This window comes from Dromiciops gliroides, chromosome 3 (assembly GCF_019393635.1).
Source record: "Dromiciops gliroides isolate mDroGli1 chromosome 3, mDroGli1.pri, whole genome shotgun sequence".
NCBI classification, from domain to species: Eukaryota; Metazoa; Chordata; class Mammalia; order Microbiotheria; family Microbiotheriidae; genus Dromiciops; species Dromiciops gliroides.
This window is the reverse complement of record NC_057863.1, coordinates 293,511,773-293,538,219: the sequence shown is the minus strand read 5'-3', so window position 1 is coordinate 293,538,219 and position 26,447 is coordinate 293,511,773. Positions and strand designations below refer to the sequence as shown.

Sequence of the window (26,447 nt, the reverse complement as noted above, 5' to 3'; positions counted from 1 at the left end):
TAATCTTGCAGACTCATTGAAGAGCTACTGCAGTGTATTCAAAGTAATTCCTGATCAGGAGCAATCTAACAACATTGCACATGCATAAAGATAGCCATTCCTGCCTGCTGTCAAGGGTTTTTGAACAAGCCCACTCCATTTTTAAATAAAAACAGAATTCTGGCTTTCCCCCCACCCCAGTTCTCAGAAATTGTGGATGTGTCTGCAAATAAAAATCAAGGCTGGCAACTTGGCTCTTCACCTTTTGCTTTTAGACAGCTTTTTGGTCACAATCACAACAGCTTTCAGACAGACGCCAGACACCCTTTATTAGGCATGCACTGTGTGTTAGTACTAGAGGATCTCATGAGAAGATGTCCCAGTCTTGGCATCATCTTCTTTGAGGCTTCCCTTATGGTCTTAGTCCTGAACCTGCCCTCAGAGCTTGTTTTCTTGGGTTCCTGTCTCCATAGCCTCCACTCAAGGTGGTGGCATACATGGGGGAGATGGCTTTGCTGGAGCATGTCCTGCTTTTGAGGGGCTACCAGGGCTCCTCGAAGCCACTCCTGATGCTGACCAAATTGACCCTTCTGTTAGGGCACTTGCCTGCTTAACTGACTGCAGAGTAGAAGGAGCAACTCCTGAACCATTTAGGTGCCTAGGCCATGTGTGTCCTGTGCAACAGTGGCCACTTGCAACACACTGCTTTTGCTACTTTCCCTAATGAAAAAGCAGGGAAAAAGGCATTATTAAGACTTCATCAGCTAAAAGTTTTAGGTCACACTTTAGTTGTTGAATTTGCAAAAGACCAAACTTCTTCCCTCTGTCAGTCTTCATATTTAGAGAAAAAGAAACGGTCTGATGAACCTGAGGAAGAAGATAAAGAAAGAAAGTAAAAAGCCAAGTTGTTTGACCATAGAAAATGGAATCATATAAAATTATGGGCTAAATTTTCCTTTAAATATGTGCTTCAAATACCCGTATCCACCAATTTCAAGCACAATACTAGCCAACATATCAAGTGCTTTGGCAAGTGTGCCTAAGTTTTATGTGCAGATGCTTCATCTTATGAATAAATTGAACTTATCCAGACCTTTTTGACCAATTACTGCCCAGTCTACCATCTATGAAGAGCATATGCCCCATCCATGAGCCTCTTCCTCTTGTGACAAAACTGATGGAATTAGCTAATTTTCAACCCGAAAGACCAACAACTGCAAAGCAATGTCATGCAAGGAAAAGGCAAAAGATAAAGGACGGGGCAGCTAGGTGGTGCAGTGGATAGAGCACTGGCCCTGGATTCAGAAAGACCTGAGTTCAAATCTGGCCTCAGACACTTTACACTTACTAGCTATATGACCCTGGGCAAGTCACTTAACCCCAATTGCCTCACCAAAAAAAAAAAAAAAAGATAAAGGAATAAAGGTCATGTTGACTATCCCTGCATCTACTTCACATAGTAATTTACACCCTGTGTTATTGCCTTTAGATGTGTTTGAGCAGCCTCAACCTTTAGTGCATTAAAAAAAAATCAACATATTTTCTGGGATACCTACTGGCTTTGTAAAAGATTTGGAGGAAGAACAAAATGTTAATTGATCTGCTCCTGGAAATAAAACCAAAGAAGGATTTGAAAAGATCTTTGCAGCTCCCATTCTGAATGACAGAGGAGATTCAAGAAGATTCAGATGAGATACCAGCAGAATTTGTCTCTAGAAAAGTGTTGGGAAAAGACACAATTTCTTTCTTTTTTGGGGGGTGGGGCTGTTGCAAGGCAATGCAGGTTAACTGACTTGCCCAAGGTCACATAGCTAGTAACCTTCAAGTGTCTGAAGTCAAATTTGAACTCAGGTCCTCCTGAATCCATAGATGGTGCTTTAGCCACTGCATATTTTTGGGAGGATATGTTGGCTTTTCATCACAAACAGAAAGAATCATATTTGACATATACTTGATGAAAGAAGGGCACATGAAAGGCCAAGGTTTTATTGGATTTCCAGATGAAAAGGCTCCAGCTAAGACTTTAAAAGAAGCTAATGGATATGTAATTTTTGGAAAATCCGTGGTGGCACAATTTCTTCATCTGCTAGACCAAAACAAGATCCTAAAGATGGAAAAAGGAAAAGAAACATAATTGCTAATGGTTTCTTTTGAAGTCCATATCTTTCAAGCATCGTCCAGCTTTGAGAAGAATAAACTTGACCATTTGGACACTTGAATTGTGTGTATGTAATAGCTTTTAGAATGTATTTAAAAATTAAATGAACTGCATTTAAATCTTACTGGAACATATGTAGCAAATGTATTTTAGTCAACTTTCTATACCTCCAATAAATTTTTATTTTCTTTCCATTAATAAAAATGAACTCTCCTGGATTTATTTTCTGGGTCACTTGTTTTTGCAATGAGATATTTTACATTGTCTTATATTCTTTTTTTTTCATTCTTTTGGTTATGTTTTATTGTTTCTTGATTTCTTATAAAGTTATTTGCTTCCATTTTCTAAATTCTAATTCTTAAGGCCTTATTTTCTTCAGTAAGCTTTTTTACTTCCTTTTCCATTTGACCAATCCTGTTTTTTTTTTCAGTGCAATGAGGATTAAATGACTTGCCCAGGGTCACACAGCTAGTAAGTGTCAAGTATCTGAGGCTAGATTTCAACTCAGGTCTTCCTGAATCCAGGGCTGATGCTTTATCCACTGTGCCACCTAGCTGCCCCCCAGCCAATCCTATTTTTCCAGGAGTTCTTATATTCGTTAATTTTTGTACCTCTTTTACCATTTGACCAAGTCTGTTTTTAAGTTATTATTTTCTTCAGTATTTGTGTGTGTGTGTCTCCTTTACCAAGTTGTTGACTCTTTTTTCATGATTTTCTTTCATCATTCTCATTTCTCTTTCCAATTTTTCTTCTACCACTGTTACTTGATTTTCAAAATCCTTTTTGAGTTCTTCCATGACCTGAGATCAATTAGAGGTTTTGGGTGTAGGGGCTTTGACTTTGTTATCTTCTTTTGAGGGTCTTTTTTGATCTTCCTATGCTCAGATTTATATTTTTTTGCAAATTTTCTCCAGCCTATTTCTTGATTTTGAACCTGCTATTATAGTAGGACTCTACTTCGTGGGAGAAGGATTCATTGCTCCAAGATTAAGGGAGTTTGTGTAGTTGTTTTCAGAAATATTTTTAGGGATGTATAAGTTTTGAGTTCTTCCAAGGTGGTATGATCTGAGGAAAGGTGTGTTTACAACTCTCCTGGCCTGTGCTCTGGCCTGTGAGTGACCAAAAGCACTGTTATCTGTTCTAGAATTGTAAAAAAGGGTCTCTGCTCCACTGAGGCTACAAGTTCTGATGTGCTAGTGCTCTGCCTTGCCCTGTGACTAGCTCCCTCACTACCCCCTATGCCTAGCCCCAGGATTGTAACCTGGTTCCTACTATAGGTAAGGAACAGAGTTCTGGTCAATGCTAGCAAAGTGTTCCCTGTGGTCTCCTTCTAACCAGTTTTTTGACTTTCTTACTGTCTGTGTTCTGAGACCCCTGGAAGCAGCCTCTGCCAGTATGTATATGTATGTATGCATATGTGTACATATGTATGTATATAAATATTACTACTAATTGAGAAGAATGTGCTGCTGAACTCTATTTCCTAACAGGAACTCAAACTCTTCCAGTTTGTTTATAATTTAGTATTCTTTACTATTTTTCAACCCTTACATTGCAGATGAAAGAATCTATTTTCCTTTTTATATGCTTTTAAAACTAGAAAAAAACGTATCAAAAGTTATTGGCAAAAATTAAATCATCTTGCGGTTTTGTTTAAAAATGTAACAGTTAAAATTGCTTTAAGAAGAATTCATTTTATCTTTCAGAACAAAAAAAATCTCAGTCATTTCTGTAATGAAATTTTTCTATTACTTACTTTCTTCTACTTTTATAGGGAGTATTCTAGTGTTCATACCATATATATTAAAGTTAATTTAATTAACTTTTAAATATTTGAATATTAAAATAATTTTGAAGGGTCTTTTGTAAGGGTACACTTTGTAATTTAAGCTTGTCAATATGCTAGTATTAGGTCAGATCTATTTAGGATGTTTTTCTGGGACCATTGTCATTAGTTTGTCTAAGGTCAATTATCTGAATTAAAAATTTAAAAAAACTGGCATAGCCCAACACATAAGATATTTGATTCTATACAAAGAATTGCAATAGATTTATATTGGAAACTATACTTGACCTTAGAACCAGGACTAAATTGTGTATATCGATGATTCCCTTCCTGATAGCTAAATTTACTCAGGAAAGATAATTAAATACTGGAATATTAGAATGTTTCTTGTCAAATACTTACTTAGAGCATAGAAAAGTAGATTTTCTAAGGAAAATTTTCATCAAACTGATAAAACATCCTTTTTCATCATTTAAGAATGGGGGTAAATTGATTTCAATCATTGAACTCTCTCACTAGACAATACTGGAAAAACACTGATTAAGTTCCTCTCCAATATCAGCCTCTTTTTGTTTATTTTTTTCCAATATTTCAAAATGACATGATGCATTTTAATTTCTCTATTGTTTTTTCATATCCATTCCCAAAACTTTTTATAATTACAAAATTATAGTTTATAAAGGTTACATTCCCCAAAGCTATCCTTTATGGCTTTCAAGAGAACTTTCCATGAATATTAATGTCTATATAATTTAATGGTTTCATTTTAGTTCTGGTAAAATCATCATTCAATAAGACTTTCCTAAGTGCCTACTATGTGCTAGGCAAAGGGGATTTAATTTCAACTGTGAGATGGCCCCTTTAAGGAACTTACATTTTATTATAGCAAAATGATAAATACATAAATGTACGCAAAACCAAGATATACACTGGTTTTTGTTTTTTGTTTTTTTGTGGAAGTTGTGGTTGTTGATTTGTTTTTGGTGAGTGTCCTAACAACTGGTAGAATCAGGTTTTCCTAGTAACTTCTTTCTACTGAATCCTCATTTTATCCCTTAACACCTGATGATTTGAGCTTTAGTCCTCTTCTATAATAGGTGTATATATATATCTTTTATACTTTCAGCTATTTTTTTCCTATATCATCAGTATCTGCATGTTTGTATAGCTGTCCATTCATATGTAATAAGAAATTTAAATAATTATATATGATTTTATATTACTATACATATGTGCATATGTACATGTATAATTTATATAATTTCACACAGACATGTACATGTCATACATATCAAGGTATTCCCCAAGAGGCATCATGTGTCTGGCACAGAGGAAGGCATGAGTAACTTCTCTAACATCTCTCCATAATGTCCTTTAAGGCAACTTTAATCGCTGCCAGGATAACAAGCTAAAAGTTGGGTCCAGATACTGGTCCTTCTGCTCTCCTCAGAATAGGTGTATGAGACTAGAATTATTTTAGTCTGCTCCCTTAAATATTGTAAGTCTAAGGAAAATAACAATTATAAAATAATTTTATTTATTTATTTTTGATGTTTTTAGACTTTTAAAATATTCTAAATTCTCTCCCTTTCTCAGTACTGTCACCCATCCATTAAGAATGCAACCAATATAATATCATATATACACGTGACATCATTTAAATTGTTTTCATATTAGCCATGTAATAAGAAAAGCAATAAAAAGAAAGTCAAAAAATTATACTTCAATTTTCACTCAGAGATTGTTTCTCTCTCTGAATGTAAGTAGCATTTTAAATCATGAGTCCTTTGGAAATGTCTTGGATCATAGTATTGATCAGAGTACCAGTCTTTCACAGGTAATCATCATTACATTATTATTCTTACTTTGTAGATTCTGAGTCATTTCTTATAGGACTCCTGAGGTTTTTCTGAGATTGCCCCCCTCATCATTTTTCATAAAAAATACAGTATTCCACCACAATCATATAAAAGAAAAATCTTGTCATTCCTCTTAATTTCTAATTCTTTGCCACCACAAATTGAGTTGCTGTAAATATTTTTGTATGTAAAGCTTCTTTTCCTTTTTCTTCAATCTCTTTGGGATACAGACCTAGTAGTGGTATTGCTGGATAAATAGCTATGCACAGTTTTATATTCTTATGATCAGAGTTCCAAATTCTTCTCCTGAATGGTTGGAGCAGGGCACAACTCCATCCGCAATGTATTAATGCTCCATTTTTTTTACATTTCCTCCAGCATTTGTCATTTTCCTTTTCCATAATGTTAGCCAATCTGATAGGTGTGAGATCGTTCTACAGGATTGTTTTAATGTATGTTTCTCAAATCAATAGTGATTTAGAACATTTTCCTTATGAATATGGATAGCTTTGATTTCTTCTGAAAACTGTCTATTCATATATCCTTTGATAATGTATCTGTTAAGGAACAGTTCTTATTTTTTATATACTTGAATTAATTCCCTATTTATTTAAGAAACAAGGTTATTATCAGAAAAAAAACATTGTATACAATTTTTTCACAGTTTCCCATATTCCTTGTAATTTTGGCTGCATTGGTTTTGTTCATGCAAAAATATTTAATTTCATGTTACCAAAATTATCTGTTATTTTTTCTTTGATTCTATAAATTGTTTCATTATGTGTGTATATGAATACATGTATATATGTATGTATGTGTGTGTATGTTTAGTTTGGTTATTACTCCATTCTCTCTTTTTCTTTTGTGGGGCAATGAGGGTTAAATGACATTCTCAGGGTCACAGAGCTAGTAAGTGTCAAGAGTTTGAGGCTGGATTTGAACCTAGGTCCTCCTGAATTCAGGGCTGGTGCTTTATCCACTGGGCCACCTAGCTGCCCCCTCATTGTCTCTTTGAATGGTATTTCTTGTTAACAACATATTATTGGATTCCAATTTCTAATTCATTCTGCTACCCTCTTCCATTGTTTGAGTTCAGTGCATTCACATACACACTTGTGATAACTAACTTGATTTCCCTCCATCTTATTTTCTTCTCTTTATATTTTTTCTCACCCTCTTTTTATCCTGTTTCTCCTCAAAGTCTATTTTGCTTCTAATCACTGCCTTTCCTCAACTACCTTCCCTTTTATCATCCCCTTTTTCTTTTGTCACCTTTCCCCCCTTCTTCCTTTTTGATAAGATGGATTTCTATACCCAATCGATTGTATACCTATATGATCTCCTCTTTGGACCAATTCTAATAGCAGTGAGCTTCAAGCATTACTCATTAACTTCCCCCACAAACACACACACACACACATCCTTTCGCTCTTCATTGTGAAAGTTCTTCGCTGCACACGTCTTTTATTTGAGATAATTTTCCTCATTCTTTTTTCTCACTTCCTCCAGTGCATTCCTCTTTTCACATCTTCATTTTTTTAGATCATCTCAACAGATTTGATTCAAATCCATGTACTTTTTCTATGTAGACTCCTTCTAACTACCCTATTATAAAGTTTTTCCAAGTTACATTTATCATTTTCCCATAAGAAAGGTAAGTAGTCAAATTTTATTAAATTCTTTTTTATTCATCCTTCATATTTATTTTTTATGCTTCTCTTGAGTCTTGTGTTTGTGTAATTTTATTTTATTTTATTATTTAGCTCTGAGTCTTTTACTCAGAAATAGTTGAAAGTCCTCTATTTAATTAAATATCAATTTTCTCCCAGAAGAATTATAATCAGTTTTGATGGATAGAGTATTCTTGCTTCAAATAATAGTTTTTTTGCCTTCTAGAATATCATATTGCAAGACCTCTGATCCTTTAATGTGCCAGCGGCTACTTGTATGATCTCGAATGTCCCTTCATGATATTAGAATTGTCTCTTTTTGGATGCCTCAATAATTTCACCTTGACCTGTTGTCTCTGGAAGTTAGCTATACTATTCCTGGGAATTTCCACTTTGTGATTTTTTCAGGTTATTGGTAGATCCTTTCAATTTCTATTTTACCCTCTGGTTATAAGATATTAGAGAATTTTTTCTTGATAATTACCTAAAATAAGATACCCAGGCTCTTTTTTATTTTGACTTTCAGATAGTTAAATAATTATTATATTTTCTCACTGATCTATTTTCCAGGTTAGTTTTTTTTAGATGATATATCCCCCATCCCTTTTTTCTGTTATTTTATTTTTAAAAAATCTTCTTGATGTCTCATGGAGATATTAGCTTCCATTATTTTCTTGAAGTAGCTTTTATACATCTTTTTCCACTTGACCAATTATGCTTTTTATGGAATTCTTTTTTTAAGTGAATTATTGTGCCTCTCTTACCATTTGGCCACTTCTATTTTTAAGGTATATTTTCTTCAGTATTTTTTGCCTCTTTTGCCAAGCTGCTAATTCTCTTTTCACAGTTGTCTTGCTTCACTTTTTTCAATATTTCCTTTGCCATTCTTTTCTACGTCTTTAGCTCTTCCCAAAATTCTTGTTGGGCTTTTGTGTCCACTGTGCCAGCTTCTATTCATTCCTTCTGAAAGGAGACTTTCATAAGAATCTAATAAGAGAGGAGCTGACAGTCTCTAACGTGTCCTGATAAACTCTGACTCTCTCTGTCTCTGTCTGTCTCTAATTTCTGTCTGGCTATCAATGTGGATAAATATGTTTCTTTGCTATTTGCTATGTGCATTTTTCATTGTGGAACTTGTATTGGAGGAAAGAGGGTCAGGCCTTCGATATAAAGCTTTGGGATCCCTTTCCAATAATGAATAACAATCAGGAGTTGAGTTTGAACTTTAAAGTTGATTCTGGGGGCCGAGTGAAGATGCCAGATGAGAGGCAATAATCCAGTTGAAATTTGCCAGTGTTGCTCTCCATACCATTTTAAAACAGCCATACTAGTGGCAGCTACGAGGTGCAGTGGATAAAACACTGGCCCTGGATTTAGGAGGACCTGAGTTCAAATCTGGTCTGAGACACTTGACACTTACTAGCTGTGTGACCCTGGGCAAGTCACTTAACCCCCATTGCCCTGCCCTCCCCCCAAAAACTCCCAAAAAACAGCCATACTAAATTGTATTCTGGGGCATCTTAGCAAACAAAAGTTGGGGGTGAGACATTTTCCACCCCAAGATAACTTAGGAAATTCACAGTAGACACCTCTGACTTCATGTTTGGGGAGGGCCTGTAGCAAACCTGGTGGCAGAACTAGTTCTGGACCATTGTATAAGCTGAGACAGCAGCAGTAGCAGGTTCAGGAGCTCTCAACCCAGAGATGATAAATTGTCAGATAAACGTTCAGAAGGAGATTACAGAGTATCATTTGTTGTTACTGAGCATAGGACCTCATGCAGTTTTGCACCTCTGTTTTCCAAATGCAGTTTAGGATGGACAGTAGCAGAAAACTGGTGAGATTTGTACAACTTGAAGTGAAATAAAGTAAAGTGAGCAGGATAAGAAGAATACTTTATAGATTAAAAAATAATATAAAAAGGAACAACTTTGAAAAAAAATTTAAAAACCTCTTCAAACAGTGACTAACTTGATATATACAATGCTAACATACAATGACCATAATTCCAGAGAACTAATGATGAATAGTGTTACCCAGTTCTTAACAGAGTTATTACTTTCTGATTTCATCAATGTAAAGGAGTTCCCAGTGAGGAAACTCCACTTACCAGGGATTATTAGCACATGCTCTGCATTTTATAGTTTAGAGAGTTCCCCGAGGCAATGAGAAATTAAAGTACTTTTCCAGGGTCCAAGCCAAATTTGAACATAGTTCTTCCTTACTGAGGCTATCTCTATATGATAATTATTTTTATATAAAAGAAAGTGTCCTAACTTTGCTACAATTGTTTAGCTATCAGGAAAACATGGAGAACTATAGGAATGGTCATTTCCTGACCACCAACCTTGGACCTGACCTTGCACTAATGCTATTGTTTTTAATTGAGTCATTTTTTACTCTTTGTGACCCTGTTTTGAGGTTTTCTTGGCAAAGATACTAGAGTGATTTGTCATTTCTTTCCCTATCTTATTTTGTAGATGAGGAAACTGAAGCAAAGAACCTAAAGTGACTTGTCTAAGGTCACATAGGTAGTAAGTGTTTGAGGTTGGATTTGAAGTCAGGTCTTCTTGACCCCAGAACCCCTGCACCAACTGACTGGACTAATGCTATGGACTTGGGAAACTAATGATATGAATTATAACTCTTTTTTGTTTTGTTTTGTTTTGTTTGGCGAGGCAATTGGGGTTAAGTGACTTGCCCAGGGTCACACAGCTAGTAAGTGTCAAATGACTGAGGCCAGATTTGAACTCAGGTACTCCTAACTCCAGGGCTGGTGCTTTATCCACTATGCCACCTAGCTGCCCATGAATTATAACTCTTTAAAGAAAGACATGGTATTGCTTTAAACAACCTCTTTTTCTTATATCTATGAAGAAGTGAATTTCTTCTTATTACTTTACTTTCTCTAGTTGACAGAGTAATTCAGTTAAATACAGTGAATGAAGACCTCTCCCCGATTAGTCCCCAAGGTTAATACTTTAATTAGAATAACCCTAAGGAGATGTTAGGATGTGGCAAAATCCTCTGTGAGTAATTGTGTTACTGTCCTGAAGATATGCCTAAATGGTGTTGGTTGGGATATTGAAGGGGACTGAAAGCTAGTTACTTGCTAGAGAACAGTTTTGCTCTATTTGGCTATTTGTGAAGAAAGTTCAGGTCCAGGTTAGCCTGAGGAAGTGCAGAGCTTTACTGTAAAGTTTCTTGGAAATTTTCTCTAGTACAGCTGTCTATTTGCCCTAGCTCCTGGGAAGAGAGCCAGAGAAACAGCATGCTGTGTCACTAGCTTCTCTGTTCCCAAGAAATCATAGAAGATATATAATCATGCTTGAGAACAATTTCCATCCTTTACTACAATATCTCCCATCACTGGAGATAAGTTTTTTAGTAATTTGTGGAATAGCTCCTGGTGCCTTCTCTTCCAAAATTATGGTACACATACATACACACATATGCACACACATATGTGTTGTGTGTATAGGGATGTGGATATACATGGATGTATGCATATACCTTTATATATGTGTAGCATATACATCAGTACATGTATATACACAAACATAAACACTAATAAATGTGTACATGCATGCATACATCCATACATGCAAATAAGCATATATTATCTCCTCCATAAAATGACAGCTTCTTGAGAAGAGGTACTGTTTTATTTTTGTCATTTCATTTCTAATATCTATTATAGTACCTGGAATATTCTAGGCATTTTATTTTATTTATTTATTATTATTATTTTTTTTTTTTAGTGAGGCAATTGGGATTAAGTGACTTGCCCAGGGTCACACAGCTAGTAAGTGTTAAGTGTCTGAGGCTGGATTTGAACTCAGGTACTCCTGACTCCAGGGCCAGTGCTCTATCCACTGTGCCACCTAGCTGCCCTTAGGCATTTTAACGAGTGCTTATTGTTTGATTAATTCCTCCATAACCACACCTGATCTCCCTAGACCAGTTCTTGATGGGGTTTTTATTTGACTTGACTGTCTGGTGAAAACTATGTACCTTTTTCTTAATATAATATTTTAAATTTCATAAAGTGAAATACGTAAGATAGCAAAGGAAACTGATTTAATTGAAACATGGTAAGTTTATTTGTTTGTTTGTTTTTAAATAGATGGGTCCCAGTAAAGAACCCTTACCCTCATGGCTACTTTACTGCCCCACAAAGATCACTTAATTTATAACAGATGTGAAATATTTTCCAGCAGTGGCAGCAGCAAATCTGATATAATGTTGCCCATGTCAAAACAATTCCCATAGCTTCTCTCCTAGGTAATTGGATTTAGCGGCAAGGTCAGTTATGGGTGAGAATGGGGCTTAGGCCAGCACTCCTTGGGCAGGTGGGGGTTGTGCACTCCTTAGGGCTGAGTCACCTCTGGTATCCTATAATTGCTCTCATTTATGTCATTGTATACTTAGAAGAGTAGCCAGCCACAAGGCATGCAAAAAGTCAGAAAAGTTGTTGCTGATAACCTAGTACTTGGGTGAAATATGTCCCCAAGGAAAGCAATAATTTAGGCCACTGTAATTTATCTCAAAGTATTTAATATCAAGTATAGGAAATCAAAGAAAGGTAAATGAGCAATCTTGATCTTTGAAATATCCAACTCTTTTCCCTTGATTTAATTATTTTCTCAATTGTTTCAAACACTTTAATTAGCAGTGGCTTTTCAGAGACAGAAGTCCAGAAGTCATAAAGAGGCTGTCATCTGTAGTACATGTAAATGATAAAATACGTGATACACTTTCTCCTCTAAGGCAAAATGTCAAATTCATAGTACCAGTGACAAATATGAACAATTATTGTCCATACCTAAACAATGCACTTTGAAATGATCTTGCTTTTTTTTAAAAATGACCTATTTAGAGAGCTATTTTCTTTAGTTTCTTGTTTGCTGGCTGGAAAAAAATGGAAGGAGAAAAGGGCATATTTAAATGTATAATTGTGAACAAAGTGTTTACTTGTGACCTTTATCTGTGCAATCATGAAGTCAATTGCATTAAAATTGCTATTAGTGTAGTATTTTATCAGAATACATATGCCATTTATTTTACCAGTGCTGTCATAGGCCAAAATCTGAGGGAGTCTATTAAGGGCTTATGTAGAGGAGGTTTGACATTTTTCAAACAGAAGGACTAAATGATTAAAAAAAAAGTTTTAAACTACCTTGAAAAAATGAACAAGGCAATTATGGATAGCCCGTTTGCAATGGTATGAAAATTGTTTGGTAGTATCCAAATGATTGTATATCTGCAACTCCAGCCAGGGTTCACAACAATGTTAATTTCCGTTTCTTACTGAAGATGGCAACCATTCCCATAATGGCTGAAGATTTGTCTATATACTATTTATTCACCCCACTACTCTTGATGAAATTATCATGTGTAATTTATTGTACTAGGTTCTGTGGGGATTCTAAAGTAGTGAAACACAATGTCCCTAACCTTAAGGACCTTACAGCCTAGTAATTCCCATATGGCAAGCACGGAATCAAGAAAAGAAAGTTCTCAGGGCAGCACATGTGCCAAGTGAGTGCTACAGTCATTTAGAACCTTAAGTTAAGAGGATGGTGAGATCCCAGTGGGCTACAGTGGTCAAGGAAACCAAAGAAGAGCTCTTCTTCAATATTGAATGACATCAGTGGGGGCAAAATTCATATGAATGTTTCCACATCAACAAGTTGGGTATAGATTGTCGACTGGATTTTAGTTTCATTTTATTCTTATCATTCCAAATGGCAGTGTTGCCTAGGGAAGAAGTGTGGTATAGAAAAGAACATGGGATTAAGAGTCAGAGGATATGTTTAAAACATGTTTCTGCCACCAGTTGTCTATGTAATTGGGCAAGTAAATTAACCTCTTTGCACCTTAATTTCATTTGTACAATGAGGCAATTAGACCAGGTACCCAAAGGTCCCTTCTAGATCTAGATCTAAGATCCTTTAAGTATTGTGTGTTCCTCTATTATTTGGTGTACTGAATAATAAATATCTTCTATAATAGAATATTTGGCTAGCATTTTTAGCTTGATCTTAGTATCAAATATCCTTTTTTTGCAAGGCAATGCAGGTTAAGTGACTTGCCCAGGATCACACAGCTAGTAAGTGTCAAGTGTCTGAGGCTGGATTTGAACTCAGGTCCTCCTGAATCCAGGACCAGTGCTTTATCCACTGTGCCACCAACTTCCCCTGTATCAAATATACTTCTAACAAAATCTGATTTGTGCTTGTTTCAGTGATCAAGACTCTTCTAGAATATCTTTATTGCCTTTGTGTGGAGGAAAATATTCACTAGGAAAGTGAAGAACTGAGTATCCTTTAGTATCGAGTACACTTGACCCAACAGAGTTTATATTTAATATTAAATTTCTAATCACTGCTGTGATTTTGTTCTTCCCATCTAATAGAGAAAGCCTACATCAGTCTATTCAACTACTTTCCTGATCCAACTGATTGAGTTGATAATATCCAGAGTATTTTTTTCATTACTGCCTACTAAAGAACTAAAGAATACCAAATGGTCATAAAAATTCAGTGACATAAAAAAAGGAAGTAGAACAATGCCAAGCAGAAACATTAAATATAAAATATTTCAGAACTTATTGAGATATCCATTATTTTAATAGACTTTCTTTAGATACCTAAAGGGTCATTAGAGGGAAGGTAAAGATGATATCACAAGCAGAAGAAATCTTTCCAGACCACCTTTGCCTATCTCTAAAAATGACAGAAACACAGGGAATGGGTTCAAGAAATAGTGAGAGGGATTTATGTTGTCATAGAACTTTGAGATAGAAAGGGCCTTAGATATCTAATCCAATTTCATCATTTTACTTGTGAGGAACATGACTCAGAAAAGTTCTTTTTCTCTTGTCACCCACATGGTAAATAGAAAAATTGGGATGCAGATCCAGGTTTTCTTAGTCCAAATCATTTTTTTTTTCCCATTATACATGCTGTCTCTCTGAAAGTAAAGATTATTAGATGTTCGTGCAAGCATGAAAAAAGGAACCTTTTTATTGTTTGTTTTTATTTGTTTGTTTGTTTTTTAATTTTTGGTTGTCAGTTTGATTTTTTATTTAGGTTTTAGTTTTTTAATCATTAATAGCATTGTCAAACAACGTCGAACATTTGTCACTTATTGTTGAACAAGAGTTCAATCATTTCCATTGTTTCCAATTCTTTATGACCCCATTTTTGGTCATTCCCTTCTCCAACTCATTTTACAAATGAGGAAACTAAGGCAAGTAGGGTAAAGTGACTTGCCCAGGATCACAAAACTGAAGCCAGAATTAAACTCAGGAACATGAGTCTTCTTGATTCCAGGCCCAGCATTCTATCCAATGCATCACCTAGCTGCCACACAATAGCATAGAAAGTCAATTTCTTTTAATGATCCCATATGTAGTTACCTATTCATTTGTATTCATTTTTGAATGGCTGTGTCTCTTTCCATAGTACAAAGAATCATCTGGGGCATGGGTGTGCTGGCTGTTAAATATCTAACAACTGGCTCTCCCAAAATGAAAGACACACTTTTAAATCAAATCTCCTTTATTAACATTTTCTCCACTTTAGGTTCAGAACATAAAAAATCAAGCCATGATTTTTAGTGTTTCTATACTTTTAGATATACCAAACCAATTCTGTAATTTCTGGGGGAAATTTTCAGGATACCAAATTGTTTTTGATAAATTTGTTTTTCAGATGCCAGATCCATTCATTCATCTTGCCTGTCATGTACTACTTATTTCACTGGAACAAGCAAAGATTCAATATTTCAAGAATAAAAATTTCATTGGTGTGGGTATTCCATTCACCAATGCAGGTTGTGATCCCTCCATGTCTTACTAGATAGTAATAAAGTGAAAGATTTATCAATCTGGGGCCAAACTTACAGAGTTGCTTAATTGTGGAACTAGGCTGTTCCAAAGATAGCAATTGTGCCATCCATCAACAGACCTATACTCAAAGATTTTATTGCTTTGTAGGACATGCCAAAGCTTGTGCTATGTCAGCATAGCAGGTTTTGTGAACCAGCAGGCACCTTGGCAGAATAAATAGATATCAGAGTAGGATGGTGATAGGAGAAAATAAGCAATATTTTTATATGATGCTTCAAGTCTTATCTGTGTCACTCATGTCTATCTTGCAACATAGAGATGTGTCTATACATATGTATGTATATACATATACATGCATACGTGTGTATATGTATACATTTACTTAGGTATAAATGTTTACACTGAAAATTTAATAATTGCCTCTAATGAGGTAGTGAGAGCTGACTCCAACTATTTGTGTAAGTATGCTCATGTATATGTATGATTGTATGTGTATATATGTACACATACATAGCTATTTATATATTTATCTACATATGTATATCTATATTTAGAGAGAGAGAGAGAGAGAGATCCATTCACACATCTGTTCTGAAAAAAACCAAATAGCCAAAATTAGAAAATTGTTTTAAACTATACTAACTTATTATGGGTATTGTCCTAATTTGACCTAAGGATAATAATTACCACCTCAAAAGGAAAGTAGATTTCTAGTTTTCCTTAGTTAAAAAATATTAAAATAATATTCTAAAAACCTGGATATCTTAAGTATACCTTTTATATTTTCAGACAGATATTTAATCTGGGAATTTGAATGCTATGGAATAATACAAATGAGAGCTTTATACTGTCAATGAGTAAAAATATTCATCACTTTAAAAATAGTGATGTATAATAACACATATCACATTAAGATGTACACATATGATACAGAAACACAAATATACAGAGAGGACTTCTTTTTAAATGTGTTGAAACATTTATTGGTTTTAGATGAAGAAAGTAAGAATGAATGAATGAATAAAAAGCAAGTATTAAACCTAATAATGTACAAAGTACTATACTAATCCTTGGGGATACAAAGCAAAAATAAATGCAATCCCTGCTCTCAAGGAGCTCATATTCTTTTTTTTTTTTTTTTTACATTTTTTTAAAGTGAGGCAATTGGGGTTAAGTGACTTGCCCAGGGTCACACAGCTAGTAAGTGTTAAGTGTCTGAGTCCGGATTTGAACTCAGGTACTCCTGACTCCAGGGCCAGTGCTCTATCCACTATGCCACCTAGCTGCCCCAAGGAGCTCATATTCTAAAAATGGAAGACAAAGCAAATACGGTTTCAGCTGAAAGTCAATTGAATAGGTCCACTTTTCCTTAGAATGCAGTGACAAAGCAGGTGACAATTTATCTTTTTTAATAATGTTTTCATTGGTAAAAATTTTAAAAAGCCACACCTATTTCTGACATTGACCTATTTGATAGTTCCAAGGATTTTTATGGAGATAATTTTCTTTTCCAAGTCTTCAACAGGTATGGCTGTTGAGGAGACAGTAGTTGGAATGCAGACAGTTGCCAATTTATATCTCCAAAGGGTTGTTTACCTGAATGATTGTGGTGGGGAGGAGGGAGAAGTGTTGGACAGGAAATGCTGGTAGCAGGATATTTGACTTGGGAGGCACTGTTACTTTCAGGGTTCTTGAGCTTACCTACTCAGTGGTGGTCATTGGTTAGTAGCCAGTGTTGGTGGAAATAGTGGGTCCTTTATTAACAGTTATTTCCCTTTGATGATATCTGGAAAATGGTTTCAGAAATAAGAATCATGAACGAGACTAATTGAAACTCCCAGAAATCTTTACCTCTCAGTAATGAGATATTGCCACCAGGTTATGGGGGCGCGGGGGGGGGGGGGGGGGAGTGGTAGTGATTCACCAATCATATGCTACCTCCTGTCTTTCTTTCAGTGTTCCTGGTTGGATTGCCTTTCTTATCTGTGGCAATTGGTCAAAAGGGCCCTGGTCAGTGGTGTGCTGGAGTTAGTTCTCATTACCTCATTAGAGCAAATTGTTACACTTCAGTGTCAACATTTATATCTAAAAAATGTAGAAACACTAAAAATCATGGCTTGATTTTTTATGTTCTGAATTTAAAGTGATGGAAAAAATGTTAATAAAGCAGATTAAACTTAAAAGTGTGTCCTTAATTTTTAGAAAGCCAGTTGTTAAATATTTAACAGTCAGCACACCCCTGCCCCAGATGATTCTTTGTACTGTGGCAAGAGACACATCCATTCAAAAATGGACGAGCATCTACAAATGAATAGGTAACTACATATGGGAATATGTAAGGAAATATGAAATCAATAAATACCACAGTAAGCTTTTATAATCCTTCAGTTAGTATATTTAAGTGAAAATTATAAATTTCCATATTAATAGATGAGAAGGGAAAGTTATCTTACACGTGAAATTTGTCAAGGAGATGTCTTTGAATTAATGGCAATAGCCAAAGAAAAGAGCTATTCCATTATCCATCAGCCAGTAAGGCTTAGTGGGCCAAAAGGAGGAAAAATTCTCTCTTTGTCACTGTCTCTTGTGACCTTGATTTAGCTAAAATACTAATATATTCAGTCATATCCTGTACTGACTTAGGCCTTTATGACAACCTTATTATGTTTTATTTTTTTAATTCATCTTTCCTTTCCTCTTTTCATGGTTTTGTTCATTTTCATTTCCTTCATCTCTATATCTTTTCTAATTTTTATTTTCTAATTTTGTTTTGTAGTTCACATTTCTAATATTTATTTATATTGCTTTTCTCCCCTACTAGATCCCTTTAGGACTGATACTATGTCATGATCAAATCTTGTCATTGACCCAATCTTTAGCACTCTGTTTTTTACATATTTAAAAAATGTTAATGTGTTATACTGCATTTCATTGCATTTTTGTCAGTATAGTGACCAAGTTTCTCCTTCCTCTCAGTTGCAACTGCAAAAGAAGAGGAAATGAAGGGAATAAGTATTTATATAAAACCTACTATGTGCCAAGCACTGTGATAAGTACTTTACAAATATGATCTTGTTTGATAAGCACAATAACTCTTTGAGGCAGGTTCTATTATTATCCCTGTTTTACAGATGAAGAAATTGATTTGAACAGAGATAAAGTAAGTTACCCAGAATCACAAAGCTCTTAAGTATCTGAGACATCATTTGAACTTAAAGCTTCCTGCCTCCAAGCTTGGAATCTCATCCATTGCATCCCTTAGTGGCTTGTTTTGCAAACAAACAAAAAAGATCTAATTAGAATTATTTAAAATTCTATTTAAAGAAATTGATGAATGAAAAGCAGTTATTAAACACTTGATGCATGCCTATCACTGTGTTAAATATTATGGATAGAACTACAAGAGGGAAGAACATTCTTTTTTTCCCCCAATTTTAATAGTATTTTATTTTTTCGCAGTTAGATGTAAAGATCGTTTTCAACATTCATTTTTATAAGATTTTGAGTTTCATATATTTCTCCTTCCCTCCCTTCCCTTTCCCATCCCCAAGACAGCAAGAAATCTGATGTAACTCATATATGTACAAGCATATCAAACACATTTCCATGTTAGTCATATTATGAAAGAAAAATCAGAACAAAAAGGAAAAACCTCAAAAAAGAAAAAAATAGTGTGGTTCAATCTGCATTCAGATTCAAAAATTCTTTTTCTGCATGTGGAGAGCATTTTCCATAATGAGTCCTTTGGAACTGTCTTAGATTATTGTATTGTTGACAAGAGCTAAGTCTATCAGAGCTGATCATCACATAATGTTGCTGTTACTATGTACAATATTCTCCTGGTTCTGGTCACTTCAATCAGTGTCAGTCCACTTAAGTCTTTATATATTTTTTCCCGAAATCTGCTTGCTCATCATTTCTAATGGCACAATAGTATTCCATTACATTCATATACCATAACTTGTTCAGGCATTCACCAGCTGATGGACATCTCAGTTTCAAATTCTTTACCATCACAAAGAAAGCTGATAGAAATATTTTTGTACATGTGAGTCCTTTCCTCTTTTAATGATCTCTTTGGGAAACAGACCTAGTAGTGGTATTAATGGGTTAAAGGGTATGCAAAGCCCCAAAGCCCTTTAGGCATTATGTGATGTTTAAAATCTAAATTGTGGTTGCCTTAAATTAGTAGCTTCAGCACCAGTGTTTGGGCATTAAACATTTATTAAAGCATACAGGTATTAACATGGAGTTCAGAAAGTTAAGAAAAGGTCTATCTAGCCTAGAGTTCCAGCCTGGTTGGGTTCTTCCTCAAGTCCTCCTCCACGAGCCTGCTTTAATCAGGAACTCTCTAGCAAGCTGATTGTGGAAGCTTTTTATAGGTCTGGAACAGAGGCAGTCCTTACACACTGCTTCAAACTGATTGGTTGGCATCATCCAAATCCATTGGTTTTGAAGGTGTTCTCAAGTTGAGTTCACAGTCTAGCTTCTGAAAACAATACCTTCTTAAGGGATACCAGGTATGATTACAATCCAGTTAACTCGAAGTAGGCTAATCAGCAGTCAATCACTCTCACTTGATTCAATCAGTCTAAATTAATCTCCAGGTGGGTCTTTGAGTATCTTCGAAATCCCATTATTTCATCACACATAGAAGGGAAGAACATTCTTTTTTCTGTTTAGAATTTTATTTTCCAAATTATATGTAAAGACAAATTTTGACATCAATTTTTTAAAAAACTTTGTGTTCCAAATTCTCTTCCTCCCTCCCTCCCTTCCCATCCCCACCCCCAAGAACTCAAGTAATTCAATATAAGTTATACATGAGTAGTCATGGAAAACATCTCCACATTAGCCAGGTTATGAGAGAAAACAGACAAAAACAAAACTTCAGATTAAGGAACTATCAAAAAAATGCTTCAATTTGTTTTCAGATACCATCAGTTCTTTCTCTGTAGATGGATTGCAATTTTCATAAGTCCTTCAGAGTTATATTGGATCATTGCATTGCTGAAAATAACCATGTCTTTCCCAACAGATCATCTTACACTATTGCAGTTATTTTGTATACAGTACATTTGACTCTGCTTCAGTTCATGTAGGTCTTTCCAGGTTTTTCTGATAGCATCCAGTTCATCATAACCTATATATACTACCTTAAACTTGACAAAGAATTTTCTTCACAATAGCCCAGCAAAGTAGGTGCCATACATTTTGCCATCATAATTAATCATCATTAACTATTTCCCTCCATCCTCTTCCTTCCCATCATATTTACTCTATTTTCTATCTTCTTTTACCCTATTTCTCCTCAAAAGTGTTTTGCTTCTGACTACCCCCTCCCCTGTTCTGCTCTCCCTTCTTTCACCCCTCCCTCCTTATCCTTGGGAAGAACATTTTTATGGCACTTATAGTCCAATGGGAAAGACAACATACAAAGGAGAGTGGTTATCTGGCAGGGGCACTTTGTCCTAGAAAGTTACATGTGTGGTAAGTATGGTGATAGACTGTAGATTGAAATAATCCATCCAGAAACAATAGCAGGTTTGATATGATACTGATTTATTTTTCCATAGCTAGATGGAGGACAAAAAGAGTTTACGGAATAAAGTAAATCATGTCTTAATCTTTCCTTAGTAGTTAAGGAGTGACAATCACACATCATCACAGTGGGGCTCCAGGTAAGAAGTTTCTCCAGGGCTGCAACATAGTTGATAAGGCTGTGGAGGAGATAGCTGGAAATTAGGTAGCAAAGTGGAAGCTTGGATAGGGCTACTTGAAAAGGAAGTCATCATGTGAACATTCCTTTGAGAATGCAATTTCCTTGTAGCCCAGAGGTATGGTATTTGTGTATTCTTTTAATAAATATTTATTGTATCATATAATCTTAGAGTGCAAATACTCCTTAGAAGCTCTCCAGTTCAATCCATTTCTGAATAGGAAGTCCCTTTATAATAGGTTCTTAAGCATAGGTTCATGGATGACTTCAGGTTTATTTCTTGGGCCACAAATAACAAAACAAATTCATATTTATTATAAATATTATTATAAAATAAAATTCCTATTTATTTTCACAAACTTCTAAATGATATTTAGTGTTTCCTCTAATTATTCAAAAACTTGTGAGAAGAGGTTCATGGGCTAAACCAGACTGTTCAAGGGGGTTCATGTGAAAAACAAAGTTTAAAATCTCTTGTCCTGTAATATCTCAGTAAAGTGATTTTCCAGCCAATGATTGAAAAACTCCAATGATGGAGAATCCACCAATTCCCAAAGCTGCCCATTTCATTTTGAGGCACTGGAACTTGAGTGCTTTCTTTTGTGCAGGCATTATCCTAAGCACTATGGAGGATGCAGAATTGGGAATGCATGTGGTTCCTGTTCCCCAAGATATTAAGCTTAGTGTTGGAAATAAGATGTGCATACATAATTATATGAGAAGGTGTTATAAAATGTCATGAGAATGCTATTAACAAAATACTTGGGAGGAGGTTCAGAGGAGGAAGATATGACTTTACTTAGGGGAATCAGGCTTCATGTAGGAAATAACATTCAAACTTGTCACAGGAGGGTGGATAAAGTTGTGATAGGCCAAAAGGGAGAAGTTCAAGTGGTAGGGAATAGAATGAGAAAAGACATAGAGGCAGAAAAGTATGCTAAGGGAATGGCTAGTGGCCCTTTTTTATTAGGTTTCTGTAGAATTATAAGGAATTACCAAGTTTTGTCTAAATAACATTCTTACAAATATCAGATGCTAAAAATAATTGTCATGAAGGGAAATTGTACTTGAAGAGGTAAATATGATCATGTGGAAGTTTTCCTTCTATCCAGAGGACTGAAAAATATGGAAGGTGACTTTGCAAATGTCATTATTCCTTTTAATTTTTTTTTAAAAACTACTTTTCACTTAGAATTCCTTATAAGCACAAATAATTTATGTGTGGATTTGATATACCATATTACAAGTTTCCAGTGGAATGTAAGTTGAGTTCAGGTAGAATTTTAAGTCATTTAAATTCAACACATCCAATGTCTATTAGGCATAAGGCCCTCTGGCCCTGGGAATGCAGACAAAACAAAATAATCCTTGCTCTCAAAAAACTTGTTATATAAAGCATATTGTATAATTATAAAGCATTACTTAAAGAAATAAGGAACAACTTAAATAGTTGAAAGAATATTTAGTGCTCTTCAATGGACTGTGTTAATATAATAAAAATGACAATAATACCAAAGTTAATCTTTAGTTTTAATGTTATTCTAATCAAACTATCTAATGATACTTTATAAAATTGATAAAACAATAACAAAAATTATTTTGAAAAAAGTCACCTAGAATATCAGAATACAGAAAAATAAAAGTTGGGATGAAGGGCAAATAGAATTTCAAGACCTCAAACTATATGTTAAAGTGAAAGTAATAGTCATGAAAAACTAGCTGGTAACTGGCAAAGTAAGAGAGATAGACAGAAACTGAGAGACAGAGATCAGTGGAACCACATAGATTAAGGATAATTAGGAACACCCGAACCCAATTCAGTATTCAATAGACCAAAAACAAAATTACTGACAAATTTAAAATTTTAATAATTGCTAGAAAACTTGGAAACTAATCTGACAGAAATTAGGCTATATAAAACACAATACATGATATTTCATGTTGGGTTTTAAATGGACTCATGACTATTGACATTAAAAATTCTATTGTTAAAAATAGAAAAACAGATAACATCTCTTTTTCAGCTACAAATAGGAGATGCATTCATAAGCAAAGTAGGAAGTCAGTTACAAAAGAAAAAAAATAATTTACCTTAGTACTAACAGTTTTGTTTTGTTTTGTTTAGTGAGGCAATTGGGGTTAAGTGACTTGCCCAGAGTGACACAGCTAGTAAGTGTTAAGTGTCTGAGGCTGGATTTGAACCCAGGTACTCCTGACTCCAGAGCCTGTGCTCTATCCACTGCGCCACCTAGCTGCCCCAGTACTAACAGTTTTCAAAAGAAGAATTGCACACTACCGCCCTATGTCAGCACCTTCCAAATCAGTACTAATAGAAAGTTTCAACTCACACCTTACAAATCAGCAGAGGAAAAAAGACAGGAAGTCAATGTCAAAGAGTTTTGGGAAGATTGTCACAGTAGAGCATTGTTGGTGGAAATATTAATATGAGAAAGTACAGGGGATAAAACTGAGGCCTGAACTAAGACCCCAAAATGAAAGTAGAACATACTGTTTGTTCCCCTGAAGTCTGTGGTTTAGTACCAACTTCCTGACTTATGCCTCTGTTTACTGAAATATACCTTTCTTTCTGCCAAGTATCTCTCCACAATGTACCTGTGAAAACCTGTATGCATTTTCACAATTAAGAGATATAAAAACTGCAGCATGGACACTTCTTGGCTGCCCAGAGTATCAGAGGCTACTCTGCTTTGGGCCGGTGCGTCAATATACTGCTCTTCCTTATTCCTTAGTTCCGTTTGGGTTTCTCCGTCAGAATTTCCCACAACAGTATGAATCAGTGCAACAATTGTATAAAGCAATTTAAAGTTTTGAAATATATGTCCACATTCTTTGACCCAGAGACTCTTATTATGCTATAACCCCAGGAACTTATTGATAAAAAGAAAGTCTTTGTAAATACCAAAATATTTATATGATTCTTTGTGCTAATCTTATAAAATGAAAATAATATAGAGGCCCATTTATTGGTGAATAGCTAAAACAATTATGTGACATGAATGTAATAGAATATTACTATGGTATAAAGATGATTAATATTATAAAGAAAATCATGGAATAATCTGAAGGAACTGAAACAGAGTGAAGCAAGCAGAACTAAGAAAACAATGTACATAATGACCACAACAATGTAAATGGAATGAACAATGACCAAAATTCAGTTGATGATTTAGAACTGAGGTCTGGGAAGACACACTATACTTAGATACAAAGAATTGTAAGGTCTTCTTTAGAGAAATTATAATTAAGTCAAAAGGACCTGAAGAGGTCACCAAGAGAAGATCCCAAGATTGTAAATGTAGAGCTGCAAGGGATCTTTGTAGTCAAATAGTTAAAACACTTTTTTATAAAGAAGGAAACTGGGAACCAGTGAATTTTAGTGATGCAACTTATTAAGTAACAAAACTGAGTCTTGAACTATTGCTCTAATACATACTAATAGAAATATTTGTTGATTTCATTATCTAGTAAGCCATGGGTAAATCAGAGATGTATTCTTATCTAAGGTACTTGTCACTTTCATGGATGCTGTTAAACAGAATGACCAAATGTCTTCCATAGCCAAACCATTCCCCTTATATTTGAGTAGTTCAACAGAACTCTAAGTTCTCAGTTTCCTGATAAGTAAATGAGAGGATGTCAGTAGAACATACCGTATGTCTGTTTAGGATTTTAATTTTTTTAATGCAAATCAAATGTTCATAAAAAAATCTTTTAAAATTCTAAATCAAGCAAATGGTATCTAAATGCTATAGCACCCCAAATCATCTAATTTAGTAAAAGTATTTCGCATTGATGAGTAATGTTGGTAGCTTTTATAGGTTTTAAAATGAACCTATAATCCTATTTCAAATGCATGTTTGCTTTAGTAATATTCTTTCCCTACATTTCACCCCCAGTTTTCCATTCTTTGCTTCCTCCTTCACATTTTTTCAACTTAACATATGTATCCTTGGGGATATTATTTTAAGATTTAGAATTAGGAAACTGCTTTCTACCAATTTGTATAATGTGGAAAGAAAAGGTGACACTGCCCAATGTACATTTGAAAACACAAATTCCTTTTCCTCCCAATTTAAACAGTGGACAAATAGACTCTGCAACAAAGACTTAAGTACCCTGATATTTGTGATGGACCATTATGTGTACTCATTTTTTTTTAAGTTAAAGACTAAAAGTTTTCTCAAGTAGAATATTTTTTGTTTTGTCTTTGAGCCTGGGAATGGAAAGTTTAAAAATATGGTAAAGAAAAACAGAAGTAGTTTTGTCAATACAGCAACTAAAGATGTTTGTTGTTGTTCAGTCATTTTTTCAATCATGTTCAACTCTTCATAACCCAATTCGGGGTTTTCTTGGCAAAGACACTGTAATAGTTTGTCATTTTTTTACCATGTCATTTTATAGATGAGGAAACTGAGGCAAATAGGGTTTAGTGACTTGTCCAAGGTCACACAAGTAGTAAGTATCTGAAGCCAAATTTGAATGCAGGAAGTTGAGTCTTCCTGATTCTAGGCCTGGCACTCTATCAACTGTGCCACTTAATTACCCAACTAAAGACTAAATAGAATTTTGATTGAAGAAAAACTGTTATAACACAAAAAACTCCCACTCTATTTCTTATAGAATAGTATGCTAAATCTTAAGCAATGTGGTTTCAAAAAATTAAGAAAAATAAGAAAAAAAACTGACTTTTTGTTCAATCTAATAAAAATGTAGTAACAAAATAAAATACTTTTTAACTTTATTGATGAGTTATATCTTATAAATATATTTTAAAACTCTATTACCCAAAGTCTGACCTATTTAATAATAGAAAAAGGTACATATTATTTCTTAGTATTTTCTAAACAGAATCTTATTTATATTATATGCCATATTATATATCAGAACTATTTGTATATGCATGTATATACACATCCATATATATATACAAATATGTGTTTGTATGTATATATACACATGCGTGTACATGTACATATGCACATATATGTCATTTTGGTCCTCACTAATCTACATGGCAGGAAATTAACATAAGCAGCAGTGGCAGCAGCTACGGTTGGAGGATGAACATTTTGAAAATGGTCCATTCATTCCTTGCTTTGTTCAAGCCCATTTTCAAGTCCAAGAGGAGCAGGTCAGAATTATGAAGAAAATTATAGAACCTTTAAATTAGTAAGGGCATTAGAGTCCAACTCCTATATGAATGGTAGCATCTTGATCTTATTTGCTGACAAATGGCCACATAGCCTGTACTTGAATATCTTCTGAAATAATACATACATATATGTGCACATATATAAATATATACACTTACACATATAGATATATATGTGTACATGCACATACACAGATATATGTAGATATAGATATAGCAAGTGCTGAAACATTAAACTTCTTTAGGAT

General features: G+C 34.7%; 1 pseudogene; it reads left to right on the top strand.

The window, feature by feature from the left end:
• Window positions 1-485: 485 nt before the first annotated feature.
• LOC122747496 lies at window positions 486-2,133 on the top strand (annotated as a pseudogene).
• Window positions 2,134-26,447: the final 24,314 nt, after the last annotated feature.